The sequence below is a fragment of the Prenolepis imparis genome, unplaced genomic scaffold (genome assembly GCF_030444845.1).
Source record: "Prenolepis imparis isolate NDT839.2.m4 unplaced genomic scaffold, iyPreImpa1.0 SCAF_14, whole genome shotgun sequence".
In the NCBI taxonomy this organism is placed as follows: Eukaryota; Metazoa; Arthropoda; class Insecta; order Hymenoptera; family Formicidae; genus Prenolepis; species Prenolepis imparis.
In genome coordinates, this window is record NW_028141172.1 from 2,424,545 (window position 1) to 2,439,681 (window position 15,137).

Consider the following 15,137-nt stretch of genomic DNA (forward strand, 5'->3'; position numbering starts at 1 on the left):
TAATCGCCAAAAGTTCGTACAAAGATTAATCTCTCTCTGATCCTTCAATTTAAAAAAAAATTGTCCCAATTTTATTTTCCTATTGCAAGAATTTTTTCATAAAGTTTGCGATTTTTTTCATGTAAAAAAATTAAATGGAAAAAAGATAGAAAGAGCCGTACAAATCAAAAGAGATCGGTACCGGCGGATTCCAATAAAAAAATAAAAAATATAAATATAAAGAAAATGAGAAATTGTATAGGAAAGTGAAAAGCCACTATGACTGTAACAATAGAAGGGAGACGCAATTAAAGTATAAGAAAGGAAATGTAAAACGGAATAAGAGAGATTATAAAGATACCCCACGATTCATTGCTCATTTTAGAAATACAATACATAAATTTTACTGTTGTAATTGAAATTATAGATCATAAACTCACATCTAACGAGACCAACACACACACACACAATACACACATTCTCTATATAGAGAGAATTTTCTCTTAGAGAATTTACCCTGAAAATCATGGTAATCGTGAGACAATATATGGTATGGAAAGAATTTTAAACATATGTTTGATTAATTTTACCATACTTTTAGTAAATTTTACTATACTTTTTTGTGATAAATATTAATCAGAGAAATTCTCATAAAATTTTTTCCATACTATATTGTCCCATAATTACCATGATTTTCAGGGTAAATTCTAAGATAAAATTCTCTCTATGTATTTATATATATGTATTCTACTACTTTCAATCCAACGAGAAGGGGAAATACCTACTCGAGGATACTGGGCATATAATTTATCGGCAGAAGGGGGGCCTGTCGCGGCTTTCCACGTTGGATTCACGAAATCTATTCGGTTGCAACGAGCGGGACGTGTCGTTGCTCGGGTCGCCACAGAGGTTGGTAGAGGTGCTGAACGCTTAGCTTGATATTGATCGACCTTCTCCGCCACCCAACTCCCTTTTGCCACTCGCGTGGCCCCGCCAAGCCGCCGCATCTCCGCGCAAAGCAACGCGCCGTATAGTGACGTAACGTCGGCGGGGGTGAACAAGGGGGTTGAGGACAGCGAAACAACCCTTCTTCCCTCCCCCCTTCCCCGTGTAGCCGTTTCCACCACCCCTTCTCCCCTCGACGACGGGCGTGCAGCAACAATTTGTCACTCAAAAATTGCTCCCCGGGGAAAAACAGACGAGTCCGGATGTAAGAACGAGGTGGGCGAGTCCACCCTCCTTAAAAAGGAAGTCGAATAATCAAACGCCAGAAACATTTTGCGATTTAGGGTTAAAGGGCGAAGAAGGGTTAAAGTAAAAAAAAATTTCCCTTTATATTTTTCTAAATGATTAAACACGTCCGATAAATTCGTAGAAGTATGAATATGTTCTTATTATACACGATATTAATTTAAGATATTTGTTATATTTTGTATTTTTATATTATTAATGAAAAACATGTATGCAAAGAGCATTTTTATCGTTTATTCTCTTTTGTTTTTTCTATTTTTGTTACACAGACTGCACATTTCGCGATTTGTGAGAAAGTTGTATTTTGTTATACGAGAATGACAGCCAATTTCAAAAAAAGGATCTAGTTATAAGTAATTGAAATCGCGCATTGGGATATAAACGAAATTCAAAAATTATTTCGCAGCTCGTCGTCTTACTTTATAGGTAACTAAGCGTAATCGGAAGAACAGGGCTGCGTTGCTTCGACCGGCGAATAATTAGAGAAACATCACCGCGAAAATTAGCGCGAGAGCGATATTTAATTAACGAGCGACAGACTGTCCTCCCTTAGGAGGGGACCAAAGGGCGCGCTGCCGAATATTGTGCGGAAAGGGACGGCCCTTCCGCAACCTGCAATCTGCAACCGAATGCAGCTTCAAAGGCAGCACTCAAGTATCCCCCGGGAGTTGCGAGGTGAACCGGGGTGAAACCGAGGGAGGAGGGAGGAGAAGGGAACGAAGAGAGAGACGGAGAGAGCGTGAGACAGGGTGCAACAGCTTCGCCACACGTTTGTTAATTAACGCTAATTAATTAAGGAGTTTCATTGCGTAGAGACACATCTCATTCGACCCTGTACTTCAGGTTAAATCGAGTTTCGATACCACATTTTCGTCTCTATCCGATTGCTTCCCCTTCCCTCGTTCTTCTTATAATCTTCTTGTAATTTTCTTATATCTAGAAAGAGCTTTGTTTCTTACAAAAATATTCCGACAAAATTGTATCTTTCACTCAAGCTTAGAGACAAATAAATTTTATTTATCCTCTATACAAAAAAACTAAAATTTTAATGATTTAAAAATATTTAAAGTTGCGATGTATGATTTTTCCCTCGCCTTTGTTAATATTATAGTTGACAAAAAAATCAACCCAGATTTATCATTTGTCATTAGAATTGAAATCGCGGTTTCTGTGATAGCTTATCTGTAAAGTACAATTAATTAAGCTACAGTCACGTAACAATTTGTGAAAAGTTTTCATCCAGATAACATGTGGAATAAGGGCATACGGCTCTTTTACAGCTCTTTTATATACCTTTCATACCTCTATATATACACTATATAGCTTATATACAATAATAAAAGTCTAAAGTTGGATACCTTATTCTCTGAGAGAAAGAAAAAGAGGAGAAAGAAAGCGAGAAGTTTATTGCAATCGAAATACCGCAGAAAAAGTAAAAAATATTTCTAACATACGTTTCAATATTTTCTTTTTTGCGATCTCTCATTCTAAGGGAAAAAAATCTTAGATTTAATAACCTTGGATAAAATTAAGCGAATAAGCGTAATCTTCGTGAATCGATTAGGGGTGGAAAAAAAAAGAGAAAACACGTGTATATGCTTTCTAATCAATTCCACCTTTTTCTCCCGTGCAGAATCGCAATTCTGATAAATGACGCCTTATGGTTGTCAGATACAGAGTCAGGGGCAGCGCAAATTATTATGTTATTTCGCATTTATTTTCCGACGTTGATTCTCGAATCGCGCGTTATCGACGTTTCGAGATAAAGCATGCCTTTGACATCGAGGACACAGCGGACATCGAGTGTGCCAACTCGAGCGAAAGTGCCGGCCATCGAAGCAAACATGAAGGAATTAATTCCTGACCTATTCGAGGCCATCGCTCGGCCCCCGAGCAATGCGATCAAATTCGATTCCTTTCTCATCATTTTAAGGCGATCAGCGCCGCTTTGAACACATATTAGAGAGATTCCCAATTTATTTCGCTTTATTAAAGCCAAGCCTAGCCTAGCCTAGAACGATCAACATTACGATTTTAATTAGACACACGATTCCATCTTTGATTTAATTTGAGCAAAAGTTCGTTTTCCATCAAACGTGTTCGCCTTTATTGTATTTTTTTATTAAATAATTAATTCTAATAATTAATTTTAATAATTAAACGTATGTAATTACATTTCGTAATTTATTTCAGCGATTTATCCCTACATGCATATACATATTGAATATATTTATCGTCTACTCACTTTATGAAAAGTGAGAATCTGTGAAATTTTAGTATAACTTTTAATATATAACTTTTATTTCTTTACTTTGTTCTCGCGCGTATTTTATCGTTAAACATTGACATATTTAAGTATAATAATATCCTCTCTTCTCTTCTATTATTCTGACAATTCACATTTTACGCCATCGTTTATTCCTTTTGTCCTCCAAGCTCACTTATAAAGGCATTCAAAAGTTCGCAAGTACCGCAAACTTACTTTTATTTGCATCACGATTTGATTTGAAAACTTTTTACACGCGAATGAGACTGATATCGTTATAAGTTGTTTATTTTAATTATCGACATCGCGACGCTATCGACCGGAATTCAAGAAATAATTAATGCTCAATGCTCAATTAATCGACATTGTATGCCATTCGCGCTTTCCAATCTTTCCTTGAAAACTCGTCCAACGTGTAATCGATAATAAATAAGTAGATAATTTGATGATAAATTAATATTACCTCGACGCGCGCACAATATACAATATTGTATATATTTTCTCAAGTAATATCGTTACCGCACAAACGATAATTTATATGTCAATTATATTCAACAAATTATAATAATCAACTTATTCGCGCAATAATTATCGAATAATTAGCTCGATAAAATTGATAAGATCAATTGTGCGTATGCGCATTTATATACTGCCGATACAAAATTCTGGATTTAAAAACTACGAAATTTTTTCCGTGTTATTTTTGCAACGTTTTTTTCTTCCCCCCCATTCGAATCGTCTTCATTGTACATTTCGCACGAATTTCTTGCCCGAGGTAAAATTCATATTTCCCCTCTGTTTGTTTACATCCCCTTCGACGAACTGGGGAAAAGTGAATTCCACGGCAAACGAGGGGTAAGGCTATTGAACATTTTATCTCCTGATAAAATCGTCGCGATTACACGAGCGAGACGCAACGTCTACTCAATAATAAGGGGATTTTATCCACCTGAGAATTATCGTTGGATGAAAACAGAATTAGAATTCCATGGACGCGAAAACGCTGCTAGATGCAGTTGTATAGTTATTTGTCGCCGATAAGTATTATAAATTGAATCGAGAAATTACATTCTTATAAGCAGAGCTTATATCTCTCGAATTAAGGTAACAAACAAAATATCTTCTTGTTTTTCCGTAAAGCAGAATAAAAATTTAAGATTTTATATATATTTTAAGAAGCTTAAAATATAGAAATTTATATAAATAGTTATAAGTTTGTATATATCAATTGTGCATTAAATAAACTTAAAGCGATATTTTAGTGAAACTTTCTCTTTTTGAATGTATACGTAAAAAAATATCTATCTTGTTTATACTAATCATATTTAAACTTCTATATTTAAAAAAATGATATATCTTTTAATATTATTATTAAAGCGAAAAAGCAAATTTCTTTAAAAAGTATGTAATTAGCTTCGAATTAAATCCTTATATCAATAATGCATCAACATTAAAAAAAACTAAATCACAATTGCAAATAGAAGCTCGAAACTCCGCATGTATCATTTATATATTACATTTTCATAAGATTGAAAAGTTTTTAATAGTTTTCTCTCTGGAAATTAACTTTTTTATCGAGGAAGAAGGAAGTGCAACAAAACCCGGACAAATCTCCGATGCAACAACAACGCGAAGGGTAACAAAAAAATCATTCCTCATCGCTCCTAGTGCAAGCGCACTCGTTAATGAGCGCAATTAATTCGTCTAATTAATAGCTGCGACAGCAGCCCACCCAGCACCCGTTTGTCCCCTAACACCGTCGTCTCTTTTCCTTCTCTCCGCGATATTATTTATAGCCAGAGACATATTATATTCCGCCGCGATTTTCACCCATTACATCTCGCGGCCCTCGCATTTCCTGACTTACATTCGGCCGCATTTAATTGCATTCCTCATCAAATATTATACTATCTCCTCCTCCCTTCTTATTACAACATTTATAACATGTCCCGTGACGATAACCCGACGAAAATTATGCACTTACGATCTGTGACGTGGAATGACGTAAACACGGAAAAAGAAATATTAGCTACCGTAGATAAATTTTAGGTATCCCTATATTACACCTGGAATTTAGTTATGTCTAAATTTTAGCTATAACTAATATTCTTAATTATAATTTAACGAGGAATTCTCTACGAAATTATAGCTTAAAAATATTATTTGTCATAACTAAAATTTGAGCATAGTAATATATTCTCTATGAATAAGAGATTCGTTTAATTCGAGAGAACAGAAATGTTTTAATTTTAAGATATAATATAGATTTATATGTATATGAAGTAGGAATGGGCATATAGAGAGCTAGGCGCGGTAAGTGGGGCGAGATTGTTGAGGCAAATTAAAGCCTGTTTATCTGTATTTATATGTATATGTCTCTCATTATTAGTCTTGTGAATTTCTTCAAATAAAAAAATGAAATAAATAGATTTGAAAAATTATTTCAAATCACAATCGCGAAACATTAATGGCTATAATTAAACTGAATTATTAATTATTTCTACTTTTAAAACTGATTTTATTTTTTTGAAAGAAGCTTTTGTCTGCAAATTGTTTAATCGATAAACTCCATACTTAAATTAATAAGATTATTTTTTTCCTTTTTCTCTACTTTGCAACGTTGTAACAAATACAATAAAAATAATAACACCTCTATCCTTGATGTAGAATACTTCTTAAAATATATGTGTGTATGTGTGTCAGGTTGCTCATATACACACTCATATACATGCTTATTACTCTTGGGATATCTATTCTAAATAACAGGATAGTAGGACAGTCGGTATAATTGTTCAACCGAGATCCCTTGTGTGGAGCACCGCGTTATACCCTATCGGATGATTTGGAGATAGAGTGAAAACGACGGGGGACAAGGGGGCGTGTTTAGTTCCCGTCGGTTAAGTATACAGTATTCCAGCCTCCATTAAGGAAATGAATTTCCTCCTCGTCCCTTCCGATTCTACCCCATCCCTGTCCCTATCTTCCTCTCTCTCGCTCTCTCTATGGAAAAACTGGTCAGGCCTCCCCGCTTGAACATCCTCGACCTACCCTCTCGAGACTCCTCGAGTTGTCTCGAATCCTTATCGCAGATAGACTGCGACGTTTCCCGCTCTTCGTCGGCCAATTATTTTCATTAATTAACGAGAAGAACCGACGATTATGCGCGACTTTAAATCCGAAAGGATGTCGCGATCTTTTCAAGACTTGTCTCAATCATTTATAAGATCGCGCCGAGAGAATTAACGATGGAATGTAAAATATTATCTGTAACAACTTTTCTTTCTTTTTTAAAAATAAAATATATTTTCTGAAAAAAACAAAATATTTTTTTATTCTCTCGCTTGAAAGAAAATGTTTATATACGTTGTTTTAAAATCGTCATAATAAAAAAATGTTGTGACAATTTTTTTATGTAAGAAAAGATTCCTACCGAAAAAAAAAGATTACACTATATTTCTATAATTGTAGATTTTCGGTAAATAAACCTTTGTTTATCGCGCGCAAGATGTTATATAAAAATATTACCCGTGTGATTTTTAAGATAAGACAATGTTCGTGTCGTTAACTCATCCATGGGGCTGGCTGAGAAGACAAGCCGTTATCTCCGCGGAAGAAATTGCTTTTGGTTTTATCACGCAGTTGCGATTGATATAGATTGATCATCCCTCTCGTGGGGTAGATAAATCATTCTCGGAAAGATAGGGTTGAACGATGAGCGTGACTGGTCGCCGAGAAATCTCGAAACGCGCCCCATTCTGAAGAACTTCCGTCATTTTCAGTTTGCTCTTACAGACTCGTAATTTTGGTTCCGTTTTGATTTCATTTTATTTAAAACGTTATTTTAAATTCTCTCCGCTTGTGGTCTTTAATTCGAATCTTTTCCAATTATTATTTTTATTATATTTTATTAATTTATTAAATTTTTATTGCATTTTTAGTATTATTTTTCGACAATTTCATTATAATTCTATCTATACAGAGAAAATTTTCTCTTTAAATTTACTCCGAAAATCATGGTAATTGTGGGACAATATGGTATGGAAAGAATTTTAAAAATATATTTGATTAATTTTATCATACTTTTAGTAAATTTTACTATACTTTTTAGTAAAATTAAACATATTTTATATTTTATTGTGATAAATATTAATCAGAGAAATTCTCATAAAATTCTTTCCATACTATATTATATATTATCCCATGGTTACCATGATTTTCAGGAAAAATTTTAAGAGAAAATTCTCTCAGTGTACTTTTCCATATATATTTTCTATACATATTTATTATTTGTTATTCATCGATTGCAAAGCTGTAGATAAATCGAAATTCAATTATCTTGTATTTGTATAACTATATATTTAAGAGAAAATTCTCTCTGTGTATGAACTTACGTCACATATAAACATATGCAATGTGTCATTAGCACATATAAGCGTAATGATGCTTGAAAACAATATGATCGCTTTTTGAATGCACTTTGCAAAGTGAATAGTAAGACAAGGCCTGATCTCCCAGGGATGTGTGATCACGATAAGGTTTCAACTCTCGTGATCCTTTGTTGGAGAACGGGCGCCTTTGTGGACGTCAACATTCTTCAAGTTCGAAAAGTCGCCGATGTACACCGGCTGATCTACTTCCCTAACTTTGCCGTATCCTCATCTCCGGAGTACAGGAGGGGGAGGAGTGGGACGAAAAAACGTTTGACCGCTTTAAATCACCAAAGAGGATCGGAAAGTTTCCCGAACGCGTCCGCCATCGCATTTAAGAGTACATGACGTTGAGAGATAAAAACTCGACACGATAACGTGGTCAACAAGACTTCCGAAAGAACAGCTGATCTTTGACATTTCTCTAATTTCTGAATATCTATTAAATTAATTTATTAATTATCCAACTTATTTATTCATTTTAAGACTAAATTGGCAATTTTTTCAAATAATTTGAAATTATACTAAGAAAATATGTGTGCAAATTTAAGAGTATAAGTGTTAAAAAGGATGATCTGAGGAACAGCTGATCTTCGACAGTTCAATGCATTCCGCGCGTGTGTTAATTTCCGAAATAATATCTATTAAATTAATGTTAATTTAAAATTACATACAAAGTTAAAGAAGTATGTGTGCAAATTTAAAATAAAATCCATATTTTATATATATATAAAAAAAATAAGATATATAGATGAAAGAAAAAATTGAAGTTCTTTTATTCCACAAATGAGTAATGTATCGAAAAAATTTTTCAGCAAATAACACTGATATACGAAAATATACGAAAGCGATTTTCAATTATCCAGCACCGGCCGCTTAAGGGACACCGCTCCTAAACATTCCACCCTCCTCCCGCCCCGCAGGGGATGCGACGATGCTTCTGACAAATGGCTCTGTTTACAATGCGTCTAACCGAGCGATCGTGCACCCTCCGTTAGAAACGTATAATAGAATACCGTCTCACGTGTCGAGATAAGCCCCTTCGCCTCTCACCTCTCTCGCCGAGTCTTCGATAACTCCCCAGCCCGTTTCCACCCCTTCCGCGATTCCTAGCGCAAACATCCGCTCGAAAGGGATGATCGATCCACTTCCACGTGAGACGTCGACCCGCACGTGCAGGCCGACGTCATAATTCGCACCCCTTATCCAACATTAGATTAATCCCTTTCCTATAACCATGACGAAAATTGTCGCGGATATCGCAAGTGATATTTTACGTGCGAGATATGCCGAACAAATATAATTACCAATATTTCAGCATATATATTTTGTTAGTTTCAACAGAGAAGGATCCAAAATTGAACCAGAGTATCTCGAAAATGCATTTTAAAATTCATTGCTCATAATGTAAAAATAAATGCACGGATGTCTCATATAGAGATTTCTTCAAACCAATAAAAAATAAAAAGCGGTTTTGAAGAAATTCAAAAACACAACTTATTTTCACGCAATCGCATTTCCAATTATACAATAAAGGATTAAAAACAAAAAATATTAATCCCTACGGAAATTCTAATTCCGGTAAGTTTCGAGTTTCGAGATACAATGTAATAGATTAGATATCGATCAGCGGAGATGCGTACGAACCTGTTCTGTTGTTCGTCGACAGTGACGGACGGGAGGGTTGCTGGTCTTCGGCAAGGGGGTTGCTCGCCCTGTCGTGCTCACCGGTCCTCAAACCGCTCGAGAGCGGCCAGACGACCCTCCTTTGATCCCTTCGCTAGTCCCGGAACGAGCCCTATGCCCGACTCGCCCGTACTACGCATGCCAGGAATTCTGCAACAACCAGAAGGCATTTCACATCATTCCGTTGCACGCTTTGCACGCGTACCTTAATATTTGGCATAAAATATTTAAGGGAAAAATACGTTTTTTTTTCGAGTTATCAATTATTTTGTAAAAATCGAAGAATTTTTCGCAAATTTAATTATTGCAAACTTTCAAAGTATTTATATAATTAATTATCTCGCAGAAAATATGCATTTATCCCATTCTGCAACAACCAGAAAGTATTCCACATCATTCGGTTGCACGCTTTGCACGCGTACCTTAATATTTGGCATAAAATATTTAAGGGAAAAATACATTTTTTCGAGTTATCAATTATTTTGTAAAAATCGAAGAATTTTTCGCAAATTTAATTATTGCAACCTCTTTTAAAGTATTTATATAATTAACTTTTATCTCGCAGAAAATATGTATTTATCCTATTTCTTTCTCTTATACGCAAAATATATATAAATAATAATATCATAGTATAAACGCATATATAAATAGTACACAAAGAAAATTTTCTCTTAGAATTTACCCTGAAAATCATGGGAATCGTGGGACAATATATGGTATAAAAAAAATTTCTTTGATTAATATTTATCATAATAAAAATAATACCTATTACAATAAAATATAAAATGTTTGATTAATTTTACTATCCAGTTTAGTAAAATTAATCAAACATGTTTTGTATTTCATTGTGATAGATATTATTATTTTTATTGTGATAAATATTAATCAGAGAAATTCTCGTAAAATTCTTTCCATGCCATATTGTCTCACGATTACCATGATTTTCAGGGTAAATTCTAAGAGAAAATTCTCTCATTGTCAGTGTATGAATAATAATATATCAATTATCAGAAAATTTTCACTTTTATTCTATATTAATATTTTAATCGGTTCTCTCTAAATAAAACCATGTTTTATACACGATGAAAGAAAAAAAGCTCGGCTATCCTACATATTATATGCTGCTTGAAATTCGCTTCGATATCTAGAGAATTTAGTACTAAATATTAAATAAATGTCATTCTTTCCTAAGTTTCTCGTTCTCATTTCTTTTCTCCTCGCTACGCGCATCCTATTCGTCTCTCGGAGCTTGAAAGAAGAGCGCAAGGAAGAGTAAAGGAGAGATCGGAGTTCAGAATTTCACTAAATGACGTAACTTTTATCGGCGAACATCGCGACTTTGCAAACTGGTGCTGTTGCGAGAAGAAGCCGACGCCGACGATAAGGGCGACGATGAGAAGACGACGAGGGCGACGAGGGGATGGCGCTTTCTCGTCTCTTGATGACGAGAAGGTGCCGGAGGTACGAAGTCGTTTAAAGTTAGACGAGACTTTGAACGGTCGCGCACCTCTTCCTTCAAATTGACCCGGAGATAGTGGTGGATGGTAGAAAAATGAAAAGATATGGTAAGCATCAAAAGTATTCCCCGGGGGGAAAAAGGACGGGAAGCGAAGATGTAACTCCGTGATAACGAATACTCCTAAAATCCGGCGTTTGACTAAAACAGAAATTTTTTTCTGTTTTCTCGAGAAAAAAATATTCCCAAAATTTCAATTTTATTTTTCATTTTTGTTAGAAATAGATATAGAAAATTTTTAAAACTTTCTATTTTTTTATCAAAATATAAAAAAAAACGCGTTGAAAGATAAAATACAGAATACATATTTTATAAATATAAAATATATCCTAGCGGAATCAGAGAATAAAATTTATACAATAACTTTCTATAACAAAATACAAAAAACTTATAATTACATAAAATATTTTTACATTATTTTAATATACAAGATATTTTTTGATTGCACGGATGTGTTTTTCCTGTACAAATACGAACAAAAACGTTTCTATTTGCTCTTAGAGAAAATATATTTTGCAGAAATAGTGAAATAAAAGTAAGTTATAACATGAATAACGTTATACAAATAATAAAAAAAAAGAAATAAAAAAATATTCTACTCGTTTCCAGATTTTTGGCAAATATGCAAACTGAATAAAAGATAAAACTTTTCAATAATTTTTTTAATATTTGAAAATGTTTGAAAATAAAGGTAGATAAATATATATGTACAGGAAATTCATTCTGCGTTTTAAGTCAAAAAATTAAATTTTATGTGTAAGAGAAATTTTATCTATAACGTTCTTTTCAAAAATTCATTCAAACACAATTATAAAATAATAAATATTTTTTATCCTTTTTACCTACATTCATTATACTAAATTATGTTTTACAAAAGTAATTATGTTTTACACGCACGCGCACATATACGATTAGAGTTAACACAAAAATTATATATTTTGCGCAAGAGTTACCTACATTTGAAAGTAACCAATATCCTTTATCTGTCAGTCTAAAAAGGGAATTGACGGAAGAAGAAATTTCATTTCTACTTCAACTTTGCTCATCGCGAGGAAACATGACGCGCGATTTCTCGCTTCTGACACCGTCCAATATGGTCACGGTGCACGAAAGTTTTAGAATTTTAAACGAAAATACACCTCGCTACATTACGGAAACAACTGAGAAGACAAAACGGACTCCGGAAGAAGAGGGCGATGGCCCAAGTGTCGGGATCCTCTCCTCTCCTTCCTTTTCTTCTCCTCGCGTTCTCTCAAGACAGACGACCAACTTCTCTCGCGCAGTGAAAGAGAGAGAAAGACTTTTAGGTATATGTCGACCACGAATCCGCGAATCAAACTTTTTAATGGAAAAGCCGGAATTATTTTTCGGGGAACAGAGGGAGAGAAAAACGGTAGAGAGAGAGAGTCTCGGGCTTTCCCATCCACTTTGCTCGCCCTTCCGGCCGACAAGAACGGGACGTGATTTACATCGGGGGTGGTTGTCGTCCACCCTCTTCCCTCTCACCAACACCGGGGATATTATCCCTGCAGGATGCGCCCGTGAATCATTATGAAATATCTTCGGATAGCTCGGGGAACTCGCGACCTCAATGCCATTAGCGGCGGGGAATTTAGGGAAATTTCAAAAACCCGGAACATTTTTAAGAATCCTTTCCTCCCTTTTTCCTTTATCCGACTCGGACTATCGATAGAATGCATTTTCTTGTCCGACCCCCTTTAAAAGTCTCATATTTGATTAAAATCCTCTTTTCTATAAATGTTACATTACCATTTTAAAAAGTGAATGAACTATACTTCGCTCCTCCGCGGCTATATCTGCAGGAAACTATAACTGCAAGGTTTATTATTCTTTATGCTCGGTCAGCTCTCTGTGAAATTTCTTTATTACTTTAATTTTTTATTTTTCATGGTATAGAATGCTAATATAAAAATGCATTTTCTCTCGCAAAGATATACTTGTGTATGTGTGTCTTTTTATGTTGCTATATATATTCTGATAAAAATATTATATTCAAATACAGTCGAAAGCGAATCAGGACATCATTATTAATATTTATATATCTTAAAAAAGTAAATCATGTACGCTTCCTATTCTTTCAATATAACATCATAATAATATAATAATATAACTACCATATTATAAGTATCTTCGATTATCAAGAGTGATTAATATACACAAAATATACACACATATATATAATAATTTAGCACACATACACTAAGAAAATTTTCTCTTAGAATTTACCCGGAAAATCATGGTGATCGTGAGACAATATGAAAAGAATTTCATGAGAATTTCTCTGATAAATATTTATCACAATAAAAATAATATCTCGTACAATATAAAATATAAAATGTTTAATTAATTTTACTAAACTGCATAGTAAAATTAATCAATCATGTTTTATATTTTATTGTGATAGATATTATTTTTATTGTGATAAATATTAATCAGAGAAATTCTCATAAAATTCTTTCCATATCATATTGTCCCACGATTAACATGATTTTTAGGGTAAATTCTAAGAGAAAATTCTCTTTGTATACATGTATAGAATTTTATATTATAGAAGTAAATGTGTCTCAAAAATTTTAATCACACTTTAAACAAAACTTAATTACATTTATTCGTTTAAGCGCAAAATGCGAGGAAGAAATGCAATAGATTGCGAAGCAGAGCTGGAGGACTCTTTCGATCGACGTTTTAATTTAAGGACGAAAAGGAGCGGAGCAACGAGCGAGGGAGAGCAAAATGGATCGGGCATTCGAGAGATATAGGTATTCGCGCTGATGTGTGTATATACATATATACACATACGTGTATGTATGTGTTTTGTACCTGTTCTGTGTTTATGTATGTGTGTGGGTGCACGTGAACTTAGGTAACGCGTGCGTGTGTATCGAAGTGTATATATCGATTTCACGAAAAGGGGTCACCGCCGCACTACTTTACAGCATACTAAATCAATTCTTCCGTGCACATCGGCCGTCGTTATACTTTCTTAAAGTTACGAACATGATGCCGCGAAAAAGCGCAATCGCGAGTCATCGAACGCGTATGTTCCTATGTTACTCCTTCTCTCCCTCCGTTTTAATTAATTCATTTTTATCATCCGCGTGTCCTTCCTTTCAATTTCTTACGCTTCGGAAATATTATTCTCCCATCCCTCCGCGGTCTGTCTCTCTCATTGCTTTTTAATTGAATGAAAAGAAATATTTAAATAAAAGAATAAATATATACTATTGTTAATTAATTAATTATACATAAATGTTATGTATAATATTTCATTAGTAAAAATTGTGAGTTAAACACTCATGAGATTTTTTTACCAGTTTCTGCGTCTAACTTTATACCTATATATATATATAAATATCGTATATTGTATATAAAACATTAATATATATAAATATAAAAAAGTCTCTAGTTTCTTTCATTTTTATAAGAATATCAATAAAAAATTTTATTTTACTTCTGTCTGAGTTTAATAATAACTCCGTTAGGAAATACACAGCTAGAAGCACTGGATTTTCCGAGATTATCTCAAATCCTAATCTCCTGTGTTTGGTTTAAAATTAAAATTTATTCTCTACTCATCCTAGATTACAATATGCTCTACTTGTTATGTAAAATTTTAACATAAAAACTTACATTATTCCAAACTTTTAAAAGACAATGTTTTTTTTACTTATCCTTTATAATAATCCTAATTATAAAATGAGCTTAATAATCTAAATTGCGGTTTAAATATCTGAGCAATCTGCAAGATTGGAAAAATATTCCATTCTATTTACCCTGTACACATGTCGTCGTTATTTACTCCTCAAGATGTCTTTGCCTTTAATAGTCTTTATTTACATTTACATATTTTATCATGAGAAATAGTATATAAAAATAATCTGCTTTAAATTTATTTCAAGTTTAGATATATTTCGATGCTAAGTTAACAATACAATTCTAAATCTATACTTTCTTGTCAACTAAAATATTTTAACTTAAATCTATCTTTATT

The 15,137-nt window shown here is 33.7% G+C and overlaps 1 protein-coding gene across 6 annotated transcripts in view; it reads right to left on the bottom strand.

Annotated features, from left to right (window-relative positions):
* Positions 1-15,137, bottom strand: part of Rho-5 (rhomboid-5) — an 85,292-nt gene that overhangs the window by 59,428 nt on the left and 10,727 nt on the right. For all 6 annotated transcript variants that reach the window (XR_014426770.1, XM_083053632.1, XM_083053633.1 and 3 more), the window contains one exon: positions 9,571-9,759. The gene's annotated coding sequence lies outside the window, so the exon portion shown is untranslated. The remainder of the gene's footprint in view (positions 1-9,570; positions 9,760-15,137) is intronic.